At 41.6% G+C, this 19,976-nt stretch overlaps 1 protein-coding gene across 1 annotated transcript in view; it reads left to right on the top strand.

The window, feature by feature from the left end:
• The window catches only part of LOC148183321 (guanine nucleotide-binding protein G(q) subunit alpha), a 219,685-nt gene that overhangs the window by 63,352 nt on the left and 136,357 nt on the right, over positions 1-19,976 (top strand). The gene's annotated exons all lie outside the window — the stretch shown is intronic.

Genomic DNA, 19,976 nt, shown 5'->3' with positions numbered 1-19,976 from the left:
AGGAACTTGTTGCCACCACCCCATCCCTTAAGTCACTGCATTTTGTCAGGTGGAGAGAGCATAGGGAATCCTCCATATCATGTGTCCTGTCTGCCAGACAAGACTATCCCAGGGAAGGTAGGGTGCAATTCCAGTAGTCGATCTCCTTAGACTCTTTGATGCTGCTCAACCTACTTACCTCCTCCCTGTAATCTCCTGAACAAACTTTCTGTTAAATTGTAAATGTAATTTCTTGGGTTTTCTTCCTTCTTTCTTCCCCTGTACTCCCACTCTACTCATATAGATTAACAAAAGGTCTAATTGCTGATTGTGTTGTAGCAAGTAATTTTTACTAGTCTTAGATTTATCAGTGTGAATAATCATCTCTATCTCAACAAATTTATTTCATGTGTAGAGATTTTTCTTGGAGGCTTTCTAGTGTGGTGTCAGTCATATTCCTTCTCCTAAGCAGTGCATTTCAGAGGCAGTATATCCCACAAGAATTTCTACTGTGTTCACAAGGACTTCCAGCAGGATTTCGTCTAAGCATGGGGTTTATTAATATGCCAGTGAATATTAACTTACTATCTCACTCCACCAGATACCCTGAGTTTGGGAAGAGGCACTGGGCAGTATTCCTAAATGAAATAATCTTTTTCTTGGCCTTGGAAAGGAAAAGGAATCTTAGAAATGGATGAAGGCTGTAGCTATCTACCTTTGCCCATCCCTTAGTGCCTTCTCTTGATTAATTGGACTATATACTAAATTGAGTTGAGAGTTACAGAAATTCATAGAATCACAGAATGCTTTGGATTGGAAGAGGCATGTAAAGATCATCTGGTTCCACTGCCCTGGGATCTGGATATTGTAAGGACAACTGGTTTTGGTATTAAAGACTGAGGCAAAGAAGGCATGAAGTACCTCTGCCTTTTCCTCATCCCCTGACACTATGCTATTCTCTGCATCCAGAAAAGGATGGAGAGTCTCTTTAGCCATCAAGATGGTATCCCTTCCCTGAAGTGTATCAACTACACCATTCAACATGATGCCATCTGCAAACTTGCTGAGAGTGCACTCAATCCCACTATGTCATTAATAAAGGTATTGAACACTGAAGGTCCCAATACGGACCCCTGAGGGACACCACTTATTACAGGTCTCCATTTGGACATTGACCCACTGCCCTTTGTGAAACCATGTTAGCTCTCTCTAATCACCTCTCTGTCTTCCATGTTTTTTGACACATCTTCCAGGATGATCTCTTCCATGATCTTCCTGGGCACAGAGATAAGGCTGACTGGTTGGTAGTTCATCTGATTGAATTCATCCTGAGAAAATGCTAATATATGATATGACTATTTCCAACAGAAATGTGACCTCAAAGATACTGAAAAATAGTAATTCATGGATGGAGGTGGGTGTTTGTTTTAAGTGCCCACCCCATATTTGTTTATGTTGAAAATATTTCAAAAGTTCATTTACTGAAAGTAAATTCAGATATGTTTCAATGGCCAGTCTTCATTAGGAGGCATAACTAGGGATTTTAATTAAAGCTGTCAGGAAAATTAATCCACAAACAACAGAGGTTTATGTCCAAAAAGGAGACAAAGGAGCCCTGTAACTTTATTTGAATAAAGGGAGAGGCCATGGAGCATTTCCCCTGGGGTCTCTCAAATTGTTAGAGGATGCAGCCTCATTTTTATCCTAATCTCCCAGCCTAATTTCCCTCTCCTTTTCCCCATTGGCTGAGATACTTTAGAAGTACAGACTTCCCAAATTGCTTAATACAATCCCCTTCTAAGGTATACCCCTCCCTTTTCTTTTCCTTGTGCCAATCAGTAGAATTCTTATGGAATTTATGGTTCTTCCCATTGTTCCTTTCATAGCTCAGTATCTAGCTTTATTTACCAGCAGACCCACAGTTTGTTTGTAAAGACAAACCTCCCTCATTCCTTTCAATCCCTCCTCTTTTATTTTCTCAATAACTGTCTTTACAAACTTTAGCTATCATTGACTTAAGTTTTTGTTCCTGGGTCCTTTTTGGTTTTGCAATTATTTTCAGTGACATACTTTTCTATCCTTTTACAGCCATTTCTGGATCTGTAGGAATAACAACTACCTGCATCCCCTTGATCACATGTTGAATAAGTTGCACAAATCAAGGGATCATGTATGGTAAAAAGATGAGAGTTGCTACAGCACATAAGAGGAAAAAAGAGTTTGTTTAACTCATAGTCCACCAGGTAACCACAAAAATGTGTGCCATTCTCATCCTTTCCATGTCTGGACTGGTACATGAGCTAACTTTCTTATTCCCTTTGTTATTTTTTTCACCACTTTTCCATTGTCATCTGTTTGCAAACAGCAGTTTGAGTCATTTAATTTGCCACGCACTCCCCCTTCTTCTGCTAATAGATAATCTAATATCATCCAATATTGAAATATTGCATTCCTCATCTGAGTAGACTGGTCAGCAAGGTGGTCAAGAGCTGTAGCTGTCTGGTTGGTTATTATTTCAAAGAGAGCTTGTAACCTAATTATCCGATTTAAATCATAAATGGGTTCTCTGGCACCTGATAATAATTCATAAGGATACGAAGTGGCTGGTCCATAGAGTTGTATGATTCGCTCAGATGGCCATTGATCTTTACCCCACTTTTGGGCCTGCCCTCCAGCCAGGGATGCATCAGTTGACCCCTTTTTTCTAATTAGATTATCATATAACTTGATTGTTAACTGATTTCCCTGAAGTTGTGGTAGCAAAAAGAACAACGGTCTAATATACCCTACATAACATATTCCTGACCAATTTGGAGTTAACCTGCAATGCCACCCATGGCCAGTCTTCAGATCTTCCTGGCCCTCCGCAGACCCAAGAATTGCTAAGATTAAAGGTCTTTGCTACTTCTTCTCCGAGGACTAAAAATCGATTCTCCCACCTCTGGCCCAAACTTAACTGACAACATAAAGGTAAAATAATTAAGAAAAACATTCTAATAGTGTAATCTAATCTCCTAATTTAATTCTCACCTTGTCTTCTGCACCACCTGTGGGGAGTGAAGGCACAGAAACAGCTAAACATATAAAAAACAATGACAGCGAGGATTAGCCCCCCAATGACCGGAGATGCGAAAGGAGGGATGCCTACACAGACTATTTCAGCAGACAGTCTGTGGGTAGGCACACGGGGCTTCCCTCAATGTCGACGCAGTGGGTACAGCTCCGGTGCACTCCTGCGGAATGTCAGTCATGGCATCCCGTCTTTCTCCTCCAGATGAGATGTACAAATCTCCGGGGCTTCAGACACCTGGACTTGAGTGTGATGGGTCCACCCGTGTTCAGCTTTCTTGACAGCTGTTTTTGTGGTCAGTAACACTTGGAACGGTCCACACCACTTTTCCACCAGTGGTGCTTCTTTCTACTCCTTAACTAGGACCCAATCTCCTGGCTGGATGTTGTCCTGGTTTAGGACAAATTTAGGAGAAAACTTCCAATGGCCCCGCCCCTCCCCCCCCCCCCCCCCCCCGGGAAGAAAACCCATGTGGCGCCTTTCTCACACCCCCCAACCGGTTCGGGAAGAGATTTCTCTGAGAGAAGTGGAAAAAAACTGTTTATTTAACAGGCAAAGCACTACCCAGCACAAGAATGAACAATATCAAATTACAAAACCTCTCGCCGCTCTGAAGAGATGACAAATTCAGAGGGTCTCCTTCCTGTGGGTGTTCACTCTGTTATCAATCCCTCTGGCACTGGAAAATGCCGCTGCCCAGACTAGGCTCTTGGTAGTCCATGGGTGCAAGCTCCCGGTGCTCCCCCGAGTCCCCAGTCCAGAGCAGGTTCGATCCGTTCCAAGAAAAAGGAAAGAAACCAGTCCAGAAAGACCTCTCTGCTTTGGCTAGCTGGAAAGCCAAGGAGATCTCTCTCTTGTTGTCTGTCTGTGTCGTAGTCAAAACCCCAGCCCAGGATGTGGGGGGAGCAAGTACAGTCTCTGATAACAGACTCGGTGCTTCTTTTCCACTCACTTTTACTCTTAGATGAAGTTTTAAGGATACAAAACCTATTTCTGGGCTAGGTGGATGAATAGGGATACAATTTAACATCACACTCACCCCAGGACATTCCACCCCTTATCCCCATATCATCAACTTACTGTCAAAACTAACATATTCTAACTCTGCACACACATACATACATAAAAACTTCCCCCCTATTCCACCCAAAAAAAATTCAAGCAATATATCCATCATGCCCCTGTCATGTCCCACACCAAGCCACTGAATCCAGGGCCCAGGCTGCAGAGCTGCAGGATCCCTCACTCTCTCATTTTACTCACTCAAAACACCCTCTTTCACTTGCTCATGCCTTCAACACTTACACATTTCCTTCTATTTCATGTCTGCGTGGTTTAATGCACAGACAATGGCAGTAACCTTTTACCCAATGATCAGGTCTCCCTGAGGTACACATCGTGTTGTTCCATCTCTCTGCATTATCCACCATGTGCAACCTGGTCCTTGAGCAAAGACAACCCCACAAATGGGTTTGTCTGTACTCGAGGTAGAACTGACCCAAACCATCCTCCCTAACAGACCTCTGACATGTACCACTGGGACTTTGTCTCCATCTACTACATGCAAAGACTCAGACTGGGCAGGACCTGCTTGCTTGGTGGAACCTCTGGTGTTTACTAACCAGATGGCTTTTGCTAGATGCTGCTCCCAGTTTTTAAAAGATCCTCCACCCACTGCTTCTAAGGTGGTTTTTAACAGTCCATTGTACCTCTCCACTTTCCCAGCTGCTGGTGCATAAGGGATATGGTACACCCACTCAATGCCATGTTCCCTAGCCCAGGTGTTTATAAGGTTGTTCTTGAAATGAGTCCCATTGTCTGACTCAATCCTCTCAGGGGTGCCATGCCTCCAAAGGACCTGCTTTTCAAGTCCCAGGATCATGTTCCGGGCAGTGGCGTGAGGCACAGGGTAGATTTCCAACCATCCAGTGGTGGCTTCTACCATTAAGATCACGTGGTGCTAGCCTTGGCGGGTTTGAGGCAGTGTGATGTAGTCGATCTGCCAGGCCTCCCCATACTTGTATCTGGACCACAGCCCTCCGTACCAGAGGGGCTTCAACTGCTTGGCCTGCTTGATTGCAGCACATGTCTCACAGTCATGAATAACCTGAGAAATGCTGTCCATGGTTAGATCCACCCCTCGGTCTCGTGCCCACTTATAGGTGACATCTCTACCTTGATGATCTGAGGCATCATGGGCCCATTGAGCTAGGAACAACTGTGCCTTATGTTCCCAATCTAAATTTATCTTTGACACTTGTATCTTTGCAGCCTGATCTACCTGCTTATTATTTTGGTGTTCCTCATTAGCTCTATTCTTGGGGACATGGGCATCTACATGGCCGACTTTCACTGGTAGTCTCCCTACCCTGGTAGCAATATCTTTCCACTCTTTAGCAGCCCAAATTGGTTTTCGTCTGCACTGCCAATTAGCCTCTTTCCACCTCTCTAGCCATCCCCACAGAGCATTGGCTACCATCCATAAATTTCTGTAGAGGTAGAGCTTGGGCCACCTCTCTCTTTCAGCAATATCCAAAGCCAGAATTGCATATATATTTCATTGTGATTTTGTCTTATGCTTGAATAGCTTTGGGTTGGCACTAACAAGTTTGTAATTTTTGTTAGAGCCCGCATTGCTAAGTCCTTCACTTGTGCTAGTATTGCAGGGTTCAAATGTGCCTGGTTTTGTGGGTCTTCCATGGAGTGTAATCCCATTAGTTGAGGGATCCCTGTCCCAAAACATGGGTCCTGCTGTGAAGCTCTTGAATTTTTCAACCCCTGGTCCTCTGCATAGGATCTCCAAGCCATTTCAAACATCATATACTGCACTGGAGTACAGATTAATTTTGCAATGTGCCTCATATCATAGGGAGTTAATTCATTAGCAGCTATAAATCGAAGCATATTTGCTACAGCAGGTGACCCTAATCTGTGTTTAGCAGCCACCTGGCGTAGCTCTGAAAGGATTTACCAATTAGAGGGTACGTATTTATCGGGTGTTGTGCTATTACCTCCCACAACTGGGAATGCTCCAATTGTTCCCCCTCCCTGCTGCCAGCCCTCTTCTGATGGTAAATACATGGGTGCAGAAATCAGTTCATCCCCCTCTATATCCCCGCTTTCAATCGCTTTTTGTTTTATCTCCATCCAAAAGATCAGCGGGTCTTGAGTGGGGATGGTTTCTGCTCTGAACATCCATGGAGTTGAAGCTGCTGACAGGAGGATTGTAGGAGTCTGTCCTTTGGAGCTGGTAGTAAGGTGAAGACTTTGGTTCCCTCCATGGGTATCTCATGTTTCCATCAGTGGTGTGGTTCCTCGGGGCTGTTGGAGCCTTGGCTGTAGCTGCGTTGGAGCTGGGGCTGCGCTGAGTGCAGGTGCGAGGCCGGGGTCTGGCACCAGGATGCTGCTCCCTGCTTCCTGTTCACTCCCAGGTATGAACCTGGGCACTCCATGTGACGTCACCTCGGGCCCTGCCCCCCGCAGCAGCGGCAGGCAGGCGTGGCCAGCAAAGGCGAGACTGTGGGCGCGGTTACTGGGCTGAGCCAATCAGCTCTAGGCAGGGGTGGTCCAAGCGTTTCCATGGTGCTGAGGGGTGTGGGCAGCTCCAGTGGCGGGGAGGCAGTCCCGGGGGGTGGCATGGGGCTGCGTCGTGGTCACGACCTGCGGGGCTGAAATGGCAGCGTTCTGCAACACGGCGCAGCAGCTCCGTGTAGCCAAGGGGAGATCCGGCACTGCACTGCAAGTCGGGGCAGCTGTTGGACGCTTGGACCCAGCACAGCACCTCGTTGGCGCACCCGCGCCTTCGCTGTTTGTCGTGCTCCTCAGCTGTGGCGGTGTCAGCGCAACTCGAGGCCCGTCGCCCCCTCCCGCCCCACCGCCCAGCAGGATCCAGCCACATGGCGAAATTGCTGCACACTGCAGTTTGTCCGCTCGCTGCGGCACTGCCCTCTGCCTGTGCTGTCTGGCATGGTGGGGTTGCAGGAAACGGCTCGCTATAAAGCTGTCCCGGGGAGAGGGGGGCATTCAGAGCAGCCTGGCTGCGCGGGGCAGCCACCCAGTGGTGCCGCTCCACCCGTGGGCTTGGAAAGGTATCCCAGTCTCTCTCTGTTCCCTCCAGAGCCATGTTCTCGATCTTCAGTCCAGCATTTATCTGTCTCATTAAGTCAAAAATAAATCTCGAGGGTATTAAAACTTTTATAGCACTTTCATCTCCCCTGGAGGCTGCTCAAAGTATAAATTGTCTAGATCGTTCTGTCAGGAAAATTAATCCACAAACACCAGAGGTTTATGTCCAAAAAGGAGACAGAGGTCCTTTTTCTTTATTCGAATAAAGGGAGAGGCCATGGTGCAGCATCCCTTTTATCCTAATTCCTGGCCGCATGTCCCTTCTCTCTTTCCCCATAGGCTGAGGTACTTGAGAGATACAGGCTTCCCGGAATGCCTAATACCTGAGACATCCCCCCCCCCCCCCCCCCAATGCATAATCCCTTCTTAATTCTCAACTCTTGTGGAATTTGTGGTGTTTCCTCAGTGTCCCTTTCATCTTTCAGTGTGAGAGGAATGACGGGTTTTTCTTTACAAACAAGTTGTGGGTCTGCTCATAAGATGCAGCTATCAGTGAGAGACAACAGAAACAATGGGATGGATTCCACTAAAAGATCAAAGAGGCACTGAAAGAGCACCATCAGTTCCACAAAAGTTAAGAATTAAGAAGGGATTATGCGTGGGGGGGGGGGGGGGGGGGAGAAGGTATCCCAGCTATCAGGCATTCCGGGAAGCCTGTACCTCTCAAGTACCTCAGCCTATGGGGAGAGAACGGACAAGCGGCCTGGAATTAGGATAAAAAGGAGGCTGCGCCCTCCAAAAATTTGAAAAATTTGAGAGACCCCAGGGGAATGCCCCATGGCCTCTCCCTTTGTTCGAATAAAGAAAAAGGACTCCTCTGTCTCCTTTTTGGACATAAACCTCTGGTGTTTGTGGATTAATTTTCCTGACAAGTGGAATCTATCCTATTGTTTCTGTTATCTCGCAATCATAATTTCATTTTATCAGCAGACCCACAGCTTGTTTGTAAAGACAAACCTGACATTCCTCTGAGTTCCCATGTATTTATATCAAGGGCAGCCTCTTTGGTTGTGTTAAATCCATTGTTCTTGGCCAACGTTATTAAAGCTAATAATGCATCTTTATCATATTCTAAGTCCCATTCTTGTAAAAAAAGTGACCATACCTTCAAAACTGGAGATGATTGACTTGATATCCAATCTCCCATGACTCTGATGAGTATTTTCTTCTATTTTTAAGGTTAAGTCCAGAAAATATTCTGGATTTTTAGCGATTTTTCACCTCAAACAGCTCTCCTCTCTGTATCTTTTAGACAGCTGTTTCCGCATGCCTCTTATTTCAGCTTTTCGCTGTAGTTTAGGGTCTTATCACCTCTGTCTTTTCCAGCTTTTCGCTGTAGATCAGGCTTTCCTCACCTGTTTTTTCCAGCTTTTCACTGCTTTGGACAGGCTTTCCATGCTCTACCCCCGTCTTCCCCCCCGCTCTGCCCGTAGTAAAGGCTGTGTCTTCACATGGGTCGCCACATGTAATGTGCCGGTCATGGGTGAGGAGACGAAAACTCCACAACTCATGAACCAGTTGCTCATGAGACAAAACAGCCTCGTTTATTACGCAGAGCTCATTTTTATACTTGATTTAAAACTCCAGGACTTAGATAGCTATTGGCTGGTGTTGGGGGTTGGGTGTCCTTCCTTTAGTTCCGTCTCACCTATGGAATTTTTTACCCATTAGTTGCGGGGAAACCTGATTGTTGGTACTGTTATAAATGCAATGGCAAAATAGGGTTAATACAAAAAGCGATTTATTATAAAACAATTTTAATCACAAACAACGAGAGAATAAAACCACAATAAATCAGCGCAGCGCTGGGTGGACAGGGAGACGTCTATACCCGGAGGTACAGATTTACCCAAATCCACGAAGGAGGGTAGACTGTCCGGGGTTTTTATAGGGATTTTGTGTCCTGAGGCCAAAACTCCGAGCAGTTACTGTTCAACAAAGAGTTTAGATGGCTGGTTGAATGAATTTCCTGGAACCGTGGAACTGAATCAATAGACGACTGGGCAGAGTCCGCTCGCATGTGAAAGGTTCTGAGTGCTTCTTGATTGTATCTTCGGTTGGACTCTCAGGGTGAAGTGTCCAAGTCCGGTGTGGAGTCGATGGATATCTCGGCTGGGCTCCACTTATTGTCTGGCCTGATTGCATCTTCAGTCGGGGCTTGCAGGAAGGGGTGCCCCGGTGCGGTGTGGAGTCGATGGCCATCTCGGCCTGGCTCCTTTCTTTGTTTGGCTTAATTGTTCGTGTCCTGCTCTTTCTTTCAGGCTGATGAACGGTCGTTACCACCTGAATGGGTAGTTACTGCTGGGTTTGGGGAAATTCTTAGGCCACACTATATTTTATATAATTTTTACATTGTTACAAATACAGTTATACACTTATTTATTCTTTCACGAATTTTTATCCAAGGTTACATTTATCACAGTACTTGTTGGGTGCTTCAGAAACACAAGGACCCTTTCCAAGGCTGCAGATTAAGCCCTTCAGCATCTGTGGAAGTTTCTATTTTTCCATTTCCCATATCTCCCCTCTCCCTCTGCACTAAAAAAACTGTATTAATGGATTTGTTAATCATCTGTTGCATACACTGAAACAAACAAGGCACCATTGTTAGCATTACTATTACAATTACTAAAATGTATAGTCCTGTTGTAAGACACTTTTATCCATGCTGTCAAATCCCATCCACTGAACAAATTATCTAGCCAAGTTCCATCATCTACTTTGATTTTTGACACCCCTTCCTTGAGCTATTGTATAATTTTATATATGCTTTCGGAATGATCTGTTAAAATCCTGCAACACATCCCTTCAAAATCTTCACATCCGTGTCCATGTGGTTGCTATAATTCTATTAGATCCCTGCCTCTCTATAGCTACTGTCCACCCTGCAGTAGCCAGGGGGGCAGGGAAGAAATTATAGCATGGAACAGAGGAACTAAACTGAGGCTCTTTCCCTTGCTGAGATGGAAGTTCAGCTTTATTCTTGTTCTTGGGATCCCGTGGAGAAGGAGAGCAGGAGGGAAAGAGGAAGAGTATTGATAACACGTCTTTTTGAAGGCAGGGGGAAAGAGGGTGGGTTACATTCACACAGCCAAGAAGGAGAACTGGGGAGAAAGAGATAAGGGAAAGAAACTTACATTCTGTATTTCGGGGGTACATTCTCAGGTCATACCATTTTTCTAAATGCATTACAACATGTGGTAACAAGAGAAAATCTATTACTCCCCTATTTTGTATAGTTGCATGCTTAACATCTTTGACATCTGCTAAGAAGCCACTTAATGCAAGAGATGTAGCATTAGATTGTTTACTCAGCCAACATTCCACTCAGTCTAATTGCTTTAGTGCTTCTGCTGATGCAAGTGGTGGCATAAGAAGAAATGTTGTGAGCCTTTTTCCAAAACCACAAGGATCAAAATCATCCTTACACTCTGGTCTATATTGATGAATTAATGACCTTTTTCCTCTATGTCTCATGTTGACAATTGTTTTCATACTTGGAGTTAACAGTGTAAGCCTTCCTAAAATACAAGGACCACCCTTGATGTTAGATGGAATAAATTGTTATGGATGCACTCAAGAGAGTGATATGATTCAATCAAAGAAAATTTTATTAATTACAGCAAGCAAGCAATAAGCAAAAAATCAGCTCTGGGCGACAGGGGAGTCTCCGCTCCGCCAACTGCCGCGCTTCCAATTTCCGTGTTCCCCCTTTTAAGTGGTACGGCTTCCGGGTTACGTGTCCTTTCTCGGGTGTCTCTGCGCATGTGTCTCCAGTTGCTAGGGGGTCTTTTTCTGCCTTCTGGTGGTCGCGGGATGAAGATCAAGAGTCTTCCTCAGTCCTATCCTTTTGACCTTCCTTCGCTGTTTCCTTTTAAGGCTTATCTTGGTAACTTCCTGAAATTCAAGAAAGCTCGCAAGGCCGTAAATGATTATACAAGCGTCAGCAGCCTTCAACCTCATCCTGATTTCGCAAGGCACAGTTTTGCAAAGCATCGCATCTACATGTTTAGGCGAACAAAAGGTCTCTATTTATCACATAAATGACCACAATCTGTCTCCACAAACAAAAAATATCCCCTTCGGCAATTGAGGAGGAACAGAGCTGACTGTAGATGGAACTACAGAAGTGTCATTACACCCAAAGGTCTGATTCTTTTATACAGGGTGATGTGGAGAATCAACTTTCACCACTGACTGATTTTTCCCTGTATAATTGAACTTAACACAAAACTTCATAGTGCCAAGTACTTCTAACTCTTGGGGTTCAATGTATGCTTCAGGAAGATGGGGAGACCACCATTCCCATGTATTTACTGGAGTCTAAAATTTCCACACATTTGTCCCAGTAAAAGCACCTCACATTGCCCTATAAATTTCTTCCAGTATTGGCCAAATTTCTACTGGTACACTGACTAAAAATGTTGAAAATGGATTTTCTGGAGTGGTTGTGGATAAGCATAAGGTATCTAAACTTGAAACATTAGCTAAAGTCTCCCAAACATTGGTTCTAGGCTGGCTAACTGGAAAAGCTACACTACTAAAGACAAACTAAGCAAAATTAAAATTTTGAACTCCATATTTCTCTAAGGTTATCTTTTAGCAAAAGGTTATTTTCTCAAATTTTTAATTTTCAAGCAAATTTTTCAGCATATTCTTTGTTTGTTGTTGTTTCTTCCCAATCTTGTTCATGAACTAACTAAGGATAAGATACAAAGTTATTCTGTGCATGTTCAATTTTCTTTTTTAAAATTTGGATATCTTCTGATTCTTTCGCAAATTCCTTTTTATATTATTCTTCAACAATAGGAAGGTAAGGGCTAATACCATGCTTTTGCCAAAAGAGCTTTACAATATTCCTGTTTTTTACACCATTTACATTGATATAAAACCCAAGGTTCACAGTTTTCCAAATGGAACAAAAATAATGTCCAATGTCCTCCAGGGAAATGAGAAAATGACTGTTGTTTTAAGGTCCAAATAGTTGAGACTCCAGATGTGCTGCTTAAGCAGGTGAAAGTCTATCAGCTGAAAATATTGATCTTTAACAACACCGAATGTTCTTTTAAATCCTGAAACAGGGAATAACTGAAGAAAATTAGTAGAGACACAAGATTATGATGATAACATAAAGGTCTCTTTCTTTCACCACACCTTGAGCTGCATCTGTGTGACTCACTTCGTGTCCAACAGCGACACCACTTCTGGTCTTGTTTTGACTATCAAGGCTGTATGGTGACTTCTCTATTTATTGGGTCTCGTGTTTTTGGAGGCAGTTGGTGTCTGCTCAGATGAATAGGTGATTCTTTTGAACCTGTCTACAAAACATAAGCATCTCTCCCCTTTAAGTTAATGAATCATTTAGGCTTAGCTGTGATACACTTAATTGTGAATTCAGATTTTATGATCTTTTCTAAATTTTTGGTGTAAATATTTCATTATTCAAAATGAATTGTGGTCTAAATTTCTAATGTACATATTGCATTAATTGAATGTTCTTAGGACATGGATTCCTTTTGCTCTTTTAAAAATGAGATGTACCTCTTTAATCATACATATGAAAAATATCCAAATGAAACTATACACATAATGAACAAAAAACCCACAGCAGTCAGAAATCAGTCAGATAATAAACATGATTAATAACACATGTGAGATTAAATGACTATTAACCACTAAAACACTGTACCAGCATCTCAGAGTATGCAAATAACTGATAAAATCAGTGAAGGATTGGATAACCACCTCTGGAAATGATTCTCCAAGCCCACTTCAAAATTGATCCAGCTGTCATATTGATAGGGTCAAATTGCCAAGCAAAAAGCGACTTGAATATTGATTTGATGCAGAAAACATCCAGATCTGTTGGCAAACATTCCATTCAGGTAAAGCCAAGGCCTGGCCAGGGCCTAGGCTTTAAACTGGAAAGATGTCTCTAAACTCATTTTCAAAACAAGGTTCTTAATAATAGCAGCTAATGAGATGCTTAAAGCACAGCAAACTGTTCAAGTGCGTTTGTGTAAAGCAAATTATTAGAAGTCTTAGGCAACAGACCAATAGAACTATCTAGCAGTTGGTTTAATCTGAAGTTTCTCTCATGGTAGCTGACTTTCAGCAATGATAGATTTTTCTGGAATTCTGTAAGCACTGAAAAACAATAAAGCTACACCGAATTAGGCAAAAGCAAGCCTTCTTAAACAAGGGAAGGAGTTAAAGAGCAAGGAAAGCCTGTACTGGAACAGCTGTATAACTTGTTTAAGGAGATGCATCTGCAGTTAGAAAACAAAAAGATCTCAAATGACACGTGTCTTAAAGGTAATTAGACAAAAATTGCAAAGCCTATGAAAAGCCAGCGATAAATACAGTAATAATACCTTATTGATAATACCTATAAAAATCAGAGAATTCACATCATGTAATCAATACATCAGTGACAACTGTCTTACGAAATTGAGATAACACTTTTCTAAACATTCATGTATCTATGACAGTAAGGTAAAACAAAGTAAAACACCAAAACAGCTTATGATTAATAACTGTCACAATGTAGAACTATCACCCACTTTTCTGAGCCATCTATAGAAAACAAAAACAGCAGAGCTTGTAACAAATAATAGAACCTTCAGTGAAATCAAGGGTGCAACAGACTGTATCTTCTTCCATCCACAAGCAGGTGTTTATCAGTGTTTCATCACAGCTGTTCCAGTCATAGTCATCCTCATCTCTCTAGAAAAATAACTATACTTTGCAGTCTAGATAAGTGTCTTCAACAAAACGTGAGACAATTTAAATTGAACAATATTCAAACCTGGTAGAAATTAATTGTGCCAGAAGGAAATAACAAAACTTAACCTCAAAAGAATACCAAAGTGATAAAACCTAACTTAAGAACACTCAGACCTAAACATAGTGAAACTTAACTTTGCTTAATTCTATCAGCACTTAATTTGTATCAAGTTAAAACAGAACTCATTCTGTCTCTATTATTACAAAAAAGGTAACTGAAAGTTTGGTATATAATTTTTGAACATAATATAGCAACAACATGGATTTATTATTGAGATTATAAAGATGGGACAAGTATATTTTGATTTTATATAATTTGGCCTTGAGAAAAACTCATAATAACTTCAAATGTTATTGAAAATACTCATTTGTAGTAGGAATTTTCCTGGTAAGGGCTTAAGTTTATTAGGATTTTTCAAGTGCAGTTTTACTAGAAAAAAATCACAACAACGCAGGGTTTGGCAAATTGCCGTTCAGCTTTTGTTGCACTTTGCAGAAATATGAAGTCAAATTTTTAATTAAAATCTAATGCCTAAATAGATGTATATGCTGTCACATGTGTTTTTATAGCAAGAAGATTCACAATGAAATTACCTTATTAAAATTGTGGATAAAACAAGCAAACTGGTAATATATGGTTAACTTAACTTTGTCTTCTTGTACGGCTAAGTTACCCTAGCTAATTATTTTTTAAACCATGAATATCTTCTGTAGATAACAGTAATTGGAAAGACATGCTCCTTGATTACTTCTCTCAACTAATTGCTCCCAGTAGCTCTTGTAAATCATTCAGTGTTTATCATTAAGTTCCCTAGTTAGTGGCTGCAGAATAACTTTTTATTCTGCTAATATTTACTCTAAACATTTCTAAAGAGGGTTTTTTTGAATTTTCTAAGGGATCACAGTAATTTCTCCAGTAAAACTAAAATTGCAAAACCTTATAATTGCCCAAAAACCACAAAATTAACTCTAAAAAGGTATATAAAGACATTCTAAGAAAACAGTGAATCATGACTTTTTTACAAAGTGGGTACTATCCCGGCGCTTCTTCTTGAAGAGAGAGCAAGGGGGCTGAACGCCCCGCTCTGCTGCTGTTATCTCTAGAAGGTTCAAGCATAGTCTTCACCATCCCCCACACAGACTCGCAGAGGGGAAAATCATAGAGGAAAAAACCCCACACAGTTAACTTTAACAAATGCTGTTCTTTCTCTCAATATTATCTTTTCTCTCGCTGTTTGCAGATAGAGGAAAAAGGAACAATTTTACAAAAACAGGTGATGTTAAGCGGAAAGCCTCTATGGGCCAGGTGGTAGCAGCAGCAGCCATTGCAGCTTCTTTATCAACCTATAATTACAGTTATAAGTTTCCAACTAGATATCATGTAGTTAGCAATTTTTTGGCTATTTGTCCCCCTTTGAAGCTGTCTGAGCCACCTTGGTTCTACCCAACTGTTTCTGTAATTGCTGATATTTCTCCAATGTGGCCTTGGAGCTTCTTCTGCAGCAGCTCTGCCATGGGGGTGCCTCTGCTCTCTGTGCACGCTCCAACGCTCCCTCATACCCCCCTGGCTTGGGTGGAAACCAATCGAAATCTGGACCCTCTTGAAAGGTAGAGTTAATATCTTGCCCCTGTATGTCCACAATGGATTTAAAAGCATTTGATGTCTCTTTTTTTTTTCCTCTCTGACTTTCCCCCCTTCTCTATAAGTGGCATAGCCAAGAATGCTCGCTCAGTAGTGGGAGGTAAAGATGGTGCTGCTCTGACTCAGGGTTCACAGCCTGTGTAGATTTCTCGTTAACAATCTTAATTAACAAAAAGCATGGAAAAAGCAGCAAAGGTAGTCGAACTCCTACAGCATTCCAGAGAAACTTTTTAAAGGCAGACTCAAATTCCGTATCAAACAAATTTCACTGCATCCAAATAAGAAAGTCTCTTAACTCTTGCTTAGTAGGATAATTACATCTTATCAACTTTTAAAATTTATAATAAACATCCCTCTTTAGCTTTGAAATATCGTGACCCATCCTATGTTTCCCAGTTCTCACCTGACTTCTCCTCGTCAGATGAAGAAAACGAGCACTCCTTCCACCCTCATCCAGCGAGAGACTGCGTAGTCTTCCTTTCAGTCTTTCTTCAGTGCATGTTGAAGTCTTCCTTTCAAACTAAAGCTTTGTTCCCGGGATAGCATCTACTGGGGCTTTCTTGATTGCTCATTTCCAGAGCTCGACCTCAGGGAGGCATGACATTGTCGAGATGAAAAACAAGGGATGAAACCACTGTGCTATTTAAGATGACTTATTGCTCAAGTAAGCCAGATAAGATATCAGTCTCAAAGGTGTGAGATTTGGAGAGAAGCAACAAGTCAGCCATAGCTTAAGTTAGTCACAGGTTTCTTCTTCACAAAGCAATATATAACATTTTGGTCCAATAGACAGTTAACACAAAACTTGTTTCTACTTAATAACCTATCACCTTTGCCTAATTTTGCTGCACTGCGTCTGTCTTTCAGCTAATAAACTGATAGATCACGTACACACACCTGTAAATCAAACCCTTCAGTGTCAGTAGGAGTTTCCATTTTTCTGTTTCCCACAGGATTCTTCGGAGATATTTTGGGATCATCATCCCTTTTGCTGGGGCCCCCTCCTGGCTTTATTTTTGGTATCCTTCATGGGTGCCCTCTCAGGTTTGCTCCCTGAAGATCCCATTTTACTCATCATTGAGATATTCAGTGGTCCTTCCCTGTGGACTCTTCACAGATCCCCCTGGTCTGCCACTCATCTGTCTCCTGGACAGTCTCAGGAACTCAATCAATCACTTGGTGCCAGCCATCACCAAGGGGAGCTGATCACCGAAACTGGGTGAGGTGCGCCTTCAGCTTCGCTTGCTGCCCTGGACAGTGGAAATATCCCAGACAAGAGCCCCCAAATTGTCAGGAGAATTAATCCACAAACAACAAAGTTTTATGTCCAAAAAGGAGACAGGAGTCCTGTAACTTTATTTGAATAAAGGAATAGGCCATAGGGCATTTCCCCTGGGGTCTCTCAAATTTTTAGAGGATGCAGCCTCATTTTTATCCTAATTTCCCAGCCTCATTTCCATCTCTCTTTCTCCATTGGCTGAGGTACTTGAGAGGTACACACTTCCAAATCGCTTAATACAGTCCTTCTAATGTATACCTCCCCTTTTTCTTTTTCTTGTGTCAGTCAGTGGAATTCTTATGCAATTTATGGTTCTTCCCACTCTTTCTTTAATCTCTCAGTATCTAACTTTATTTATCAGCAAACCCACAGTTTGTTTGTAAAGACAAATCTCTCTCATTCCTTTAAAAGCTGAATGTTGAATTACAAGGCTATGGTGAATAGGGTTATATTAACCATGTTCATGAAGAGTATTATTAGTTAAAACTACTCTTGTTTTGATACTGAAATCAGTCAGATAGAAACTTGCTAAAACAGTTTTGAGTATTAGAAAGCAGGCATACTTTATTGCAGCAAGCTGGGCAATTGGAAGATCCTCTAAGTGAGCACACTGAGCATCAGATAAACAGAGTTTTTATCATATACACTGATTACATATTCATTAGCTATCTCCGCTTACTTGATCCATATATATAAATTTATTTTACATAGTCACACCTTGCTAATATCCTATTTCTCTCACCCCCGGGAAGTCACCTAAGCAGCTGCAGTCCACCGGGGGGAGAGCAGATTTAGCAAGGACAAAAGATAAAAGATGAAGGAGGCTCTCTCTTCCCGGGACTGTGTCCCAGCTTTAATCTGAACGATGTCCAGGGCAGAAAAGAGAGAGCGATAATTGCTCGTGCCAGACTTTTGAACGGAGGGAAAGGGGGTGGGGAAAGGCAGGTTACAACCAATGGGGAGAAACCGGAGGGAAAGAATGAGGAGGAAGGGACCAACACACCACAGATCAGAGGGGAAGCAACAGGAATAAACCATGTAACATAATGCAGTACAACAGCACCTCTTATTGGAAGTCCTTGTATGGTCTTTTGGGGTCTTTGGTGGTCTTCAGTGTCCAGTGTCCTAATTTCTAGGTGGCCATTCCTTGACCCCAGCTCCTGAGTAAGCGCAATACCATTGTTTTGCATGACTCCTGCTTTGTCAGCCTTATCTACTTCTCCAAGTCTACATTGTTCCTTTTATTTGGTAAGAGTAAAATGCTGTTCTGTTCTACTATCCTTATCAGTTTTTTTATTAAGTTGAGAAGTCTATTCCTATTATCACATTCTTTTTCTTTTTGTAATATGGACAAATAGTTCCTTTGAAAGTCTTTCAAGGGTATTATTAGCACCTTCATGGCTTGATAACTTCTTTGAAGGCTGGTTGCAGTTTTGGCCCTTGTCACAAGGAATATATAACTCATTAAAAGTAAGTGCTTCTTTCTCAACACTGACTAGGAAACAAAAGGTTTTCTTCTATTTCTGATCAGTTACTTTGGAGATCACAAGTATACTTTAGCAGTTTTTTCTGATGTTAAGAAATAGCTACTGTCAGCAGCTTGTTACATACACATTACTTTGGTAATGCACCTTCTGCCTGTTGCGATAGTAACCTCAGAACATTACCTCAGCAGCCATTCAAATTAATTTTTACAAAAGTAAAGTAATTATAGCTATAATTAACTTCTTAGACTGGGTCTGTAGTGTAAATTTACACAGTGCTATGTTATTGGGGCTTTTTAAAAGTAACTTTATGCAATTTTCTTTTTTTTTTTTTTTTGTTCTTTTGTATAATGCTTAGCTGAGTATATACCATTTGGGTGGGAGGTCATAACTATGTTATAAATGAGTAGCCAATTTGATTAATAAAAATAATTTATTCTATAATCAAAATACAATTGTAAAAAGAAACCATAAGCAAAAATCAGTTTGGTGCTGTGCAGGGCGAACAGCACCGGGTGATACAGGGAGGAGGCTATCTGCAGCACTTCTCCACAATGCTTCACAAACTGCAACTGTTCCAAAGTGCTTTTTATATGTTTTCAGGCTTTTCGGGGGTCCTTCGGAATACATTGCTTACAGACAAATATTCATGCTGTTTTGGGCGTATATGTTGTAATTTCATCGGGTTTCTTGGAAATACACTTCTTCCAGACGAATATTTATGAGTGCATATCATTATAATCTTATCGGAAAGAGGTTTCTTGGAAATATGCCCCTTGCAGACAAATATTCATGTTGTCCTTGCTGCATATCACTATAATCTTGTCAGGGAAGGTTTTCTGGAAATATGTTAGGATTCTTGTCAGACAAGTTCATAACTTTAGCACGAATTTATTCATGCTATGTATCACAACTACAATATGTCTCATCAAAATGAGATATTTCTTAGCAGGTGGTAAAAATAAAATGCTAATGCCATGTAGTTCTGCCTTAAATTGTTTGCACAGTTGCTGCTGTCTAATGACACCTCAGTAATAATAGTGATTATCTGGTTTTGGACTCCACCTTAAGACAATGGCCAGGATGTTTCCAAGATCCATATTTTTAATATAATTTTAAATTTTGAAGTTAATAAACTAATAAAACATCTGTTTTTGGCAATTGTTGGCATCACTTTTTGTGAAAGTCCATGTTTATGACAATTTCCTTGTTTGTTTGAAAGAGTGCATGTCTGTAGCAACTTTTTGTGTATACTGAACCGGCAGTCGTGTCAGAAAATCTGATTGCAGAATTTATGCATACAACTATGTGGTAAAGCTTCTAAGGGCTTGTGATTTTATTTGGGTGTTGTCTTTTTTTAGTTAGACGCTTATCCTATGTCTTGATTGGACATTTGTGGTTAGGTTCTTTTCCCCCTTGGACTGAGATTGATGAGAGAGAGGCAGTTTTCTCTTGTTCGGACTTGGTTGTTTATTCTTTTTTTATCTATATTACATAATTACAGAGTACAAGGAGCTACATGCACTAAGATAAAAAGGTGCAAAATGGCTAACAAAGATCTTCTTCAAGGTCTTTTATATGTCTATTTACCCAATTAACAAATGCCAAGTA

This window comes from Pseudopodoces humilis, chromosome 12, assembly GCF_049639895.1.
Source record: "Pseudopodoces humilis isolate 2021_Gansu_Grassland_sample_001 chromosome 12, ASM4963989v1, whole genome shotgun sequence".
NCBI lineage: Eukaryota > Metazoa > Chordata > Aves > Passeriformes > Paridae > Pseudopodoces > Pseudopodoces humilis.
This window is presented reverse-complemented; position numbering and strand designations above follow the sequence as displayed.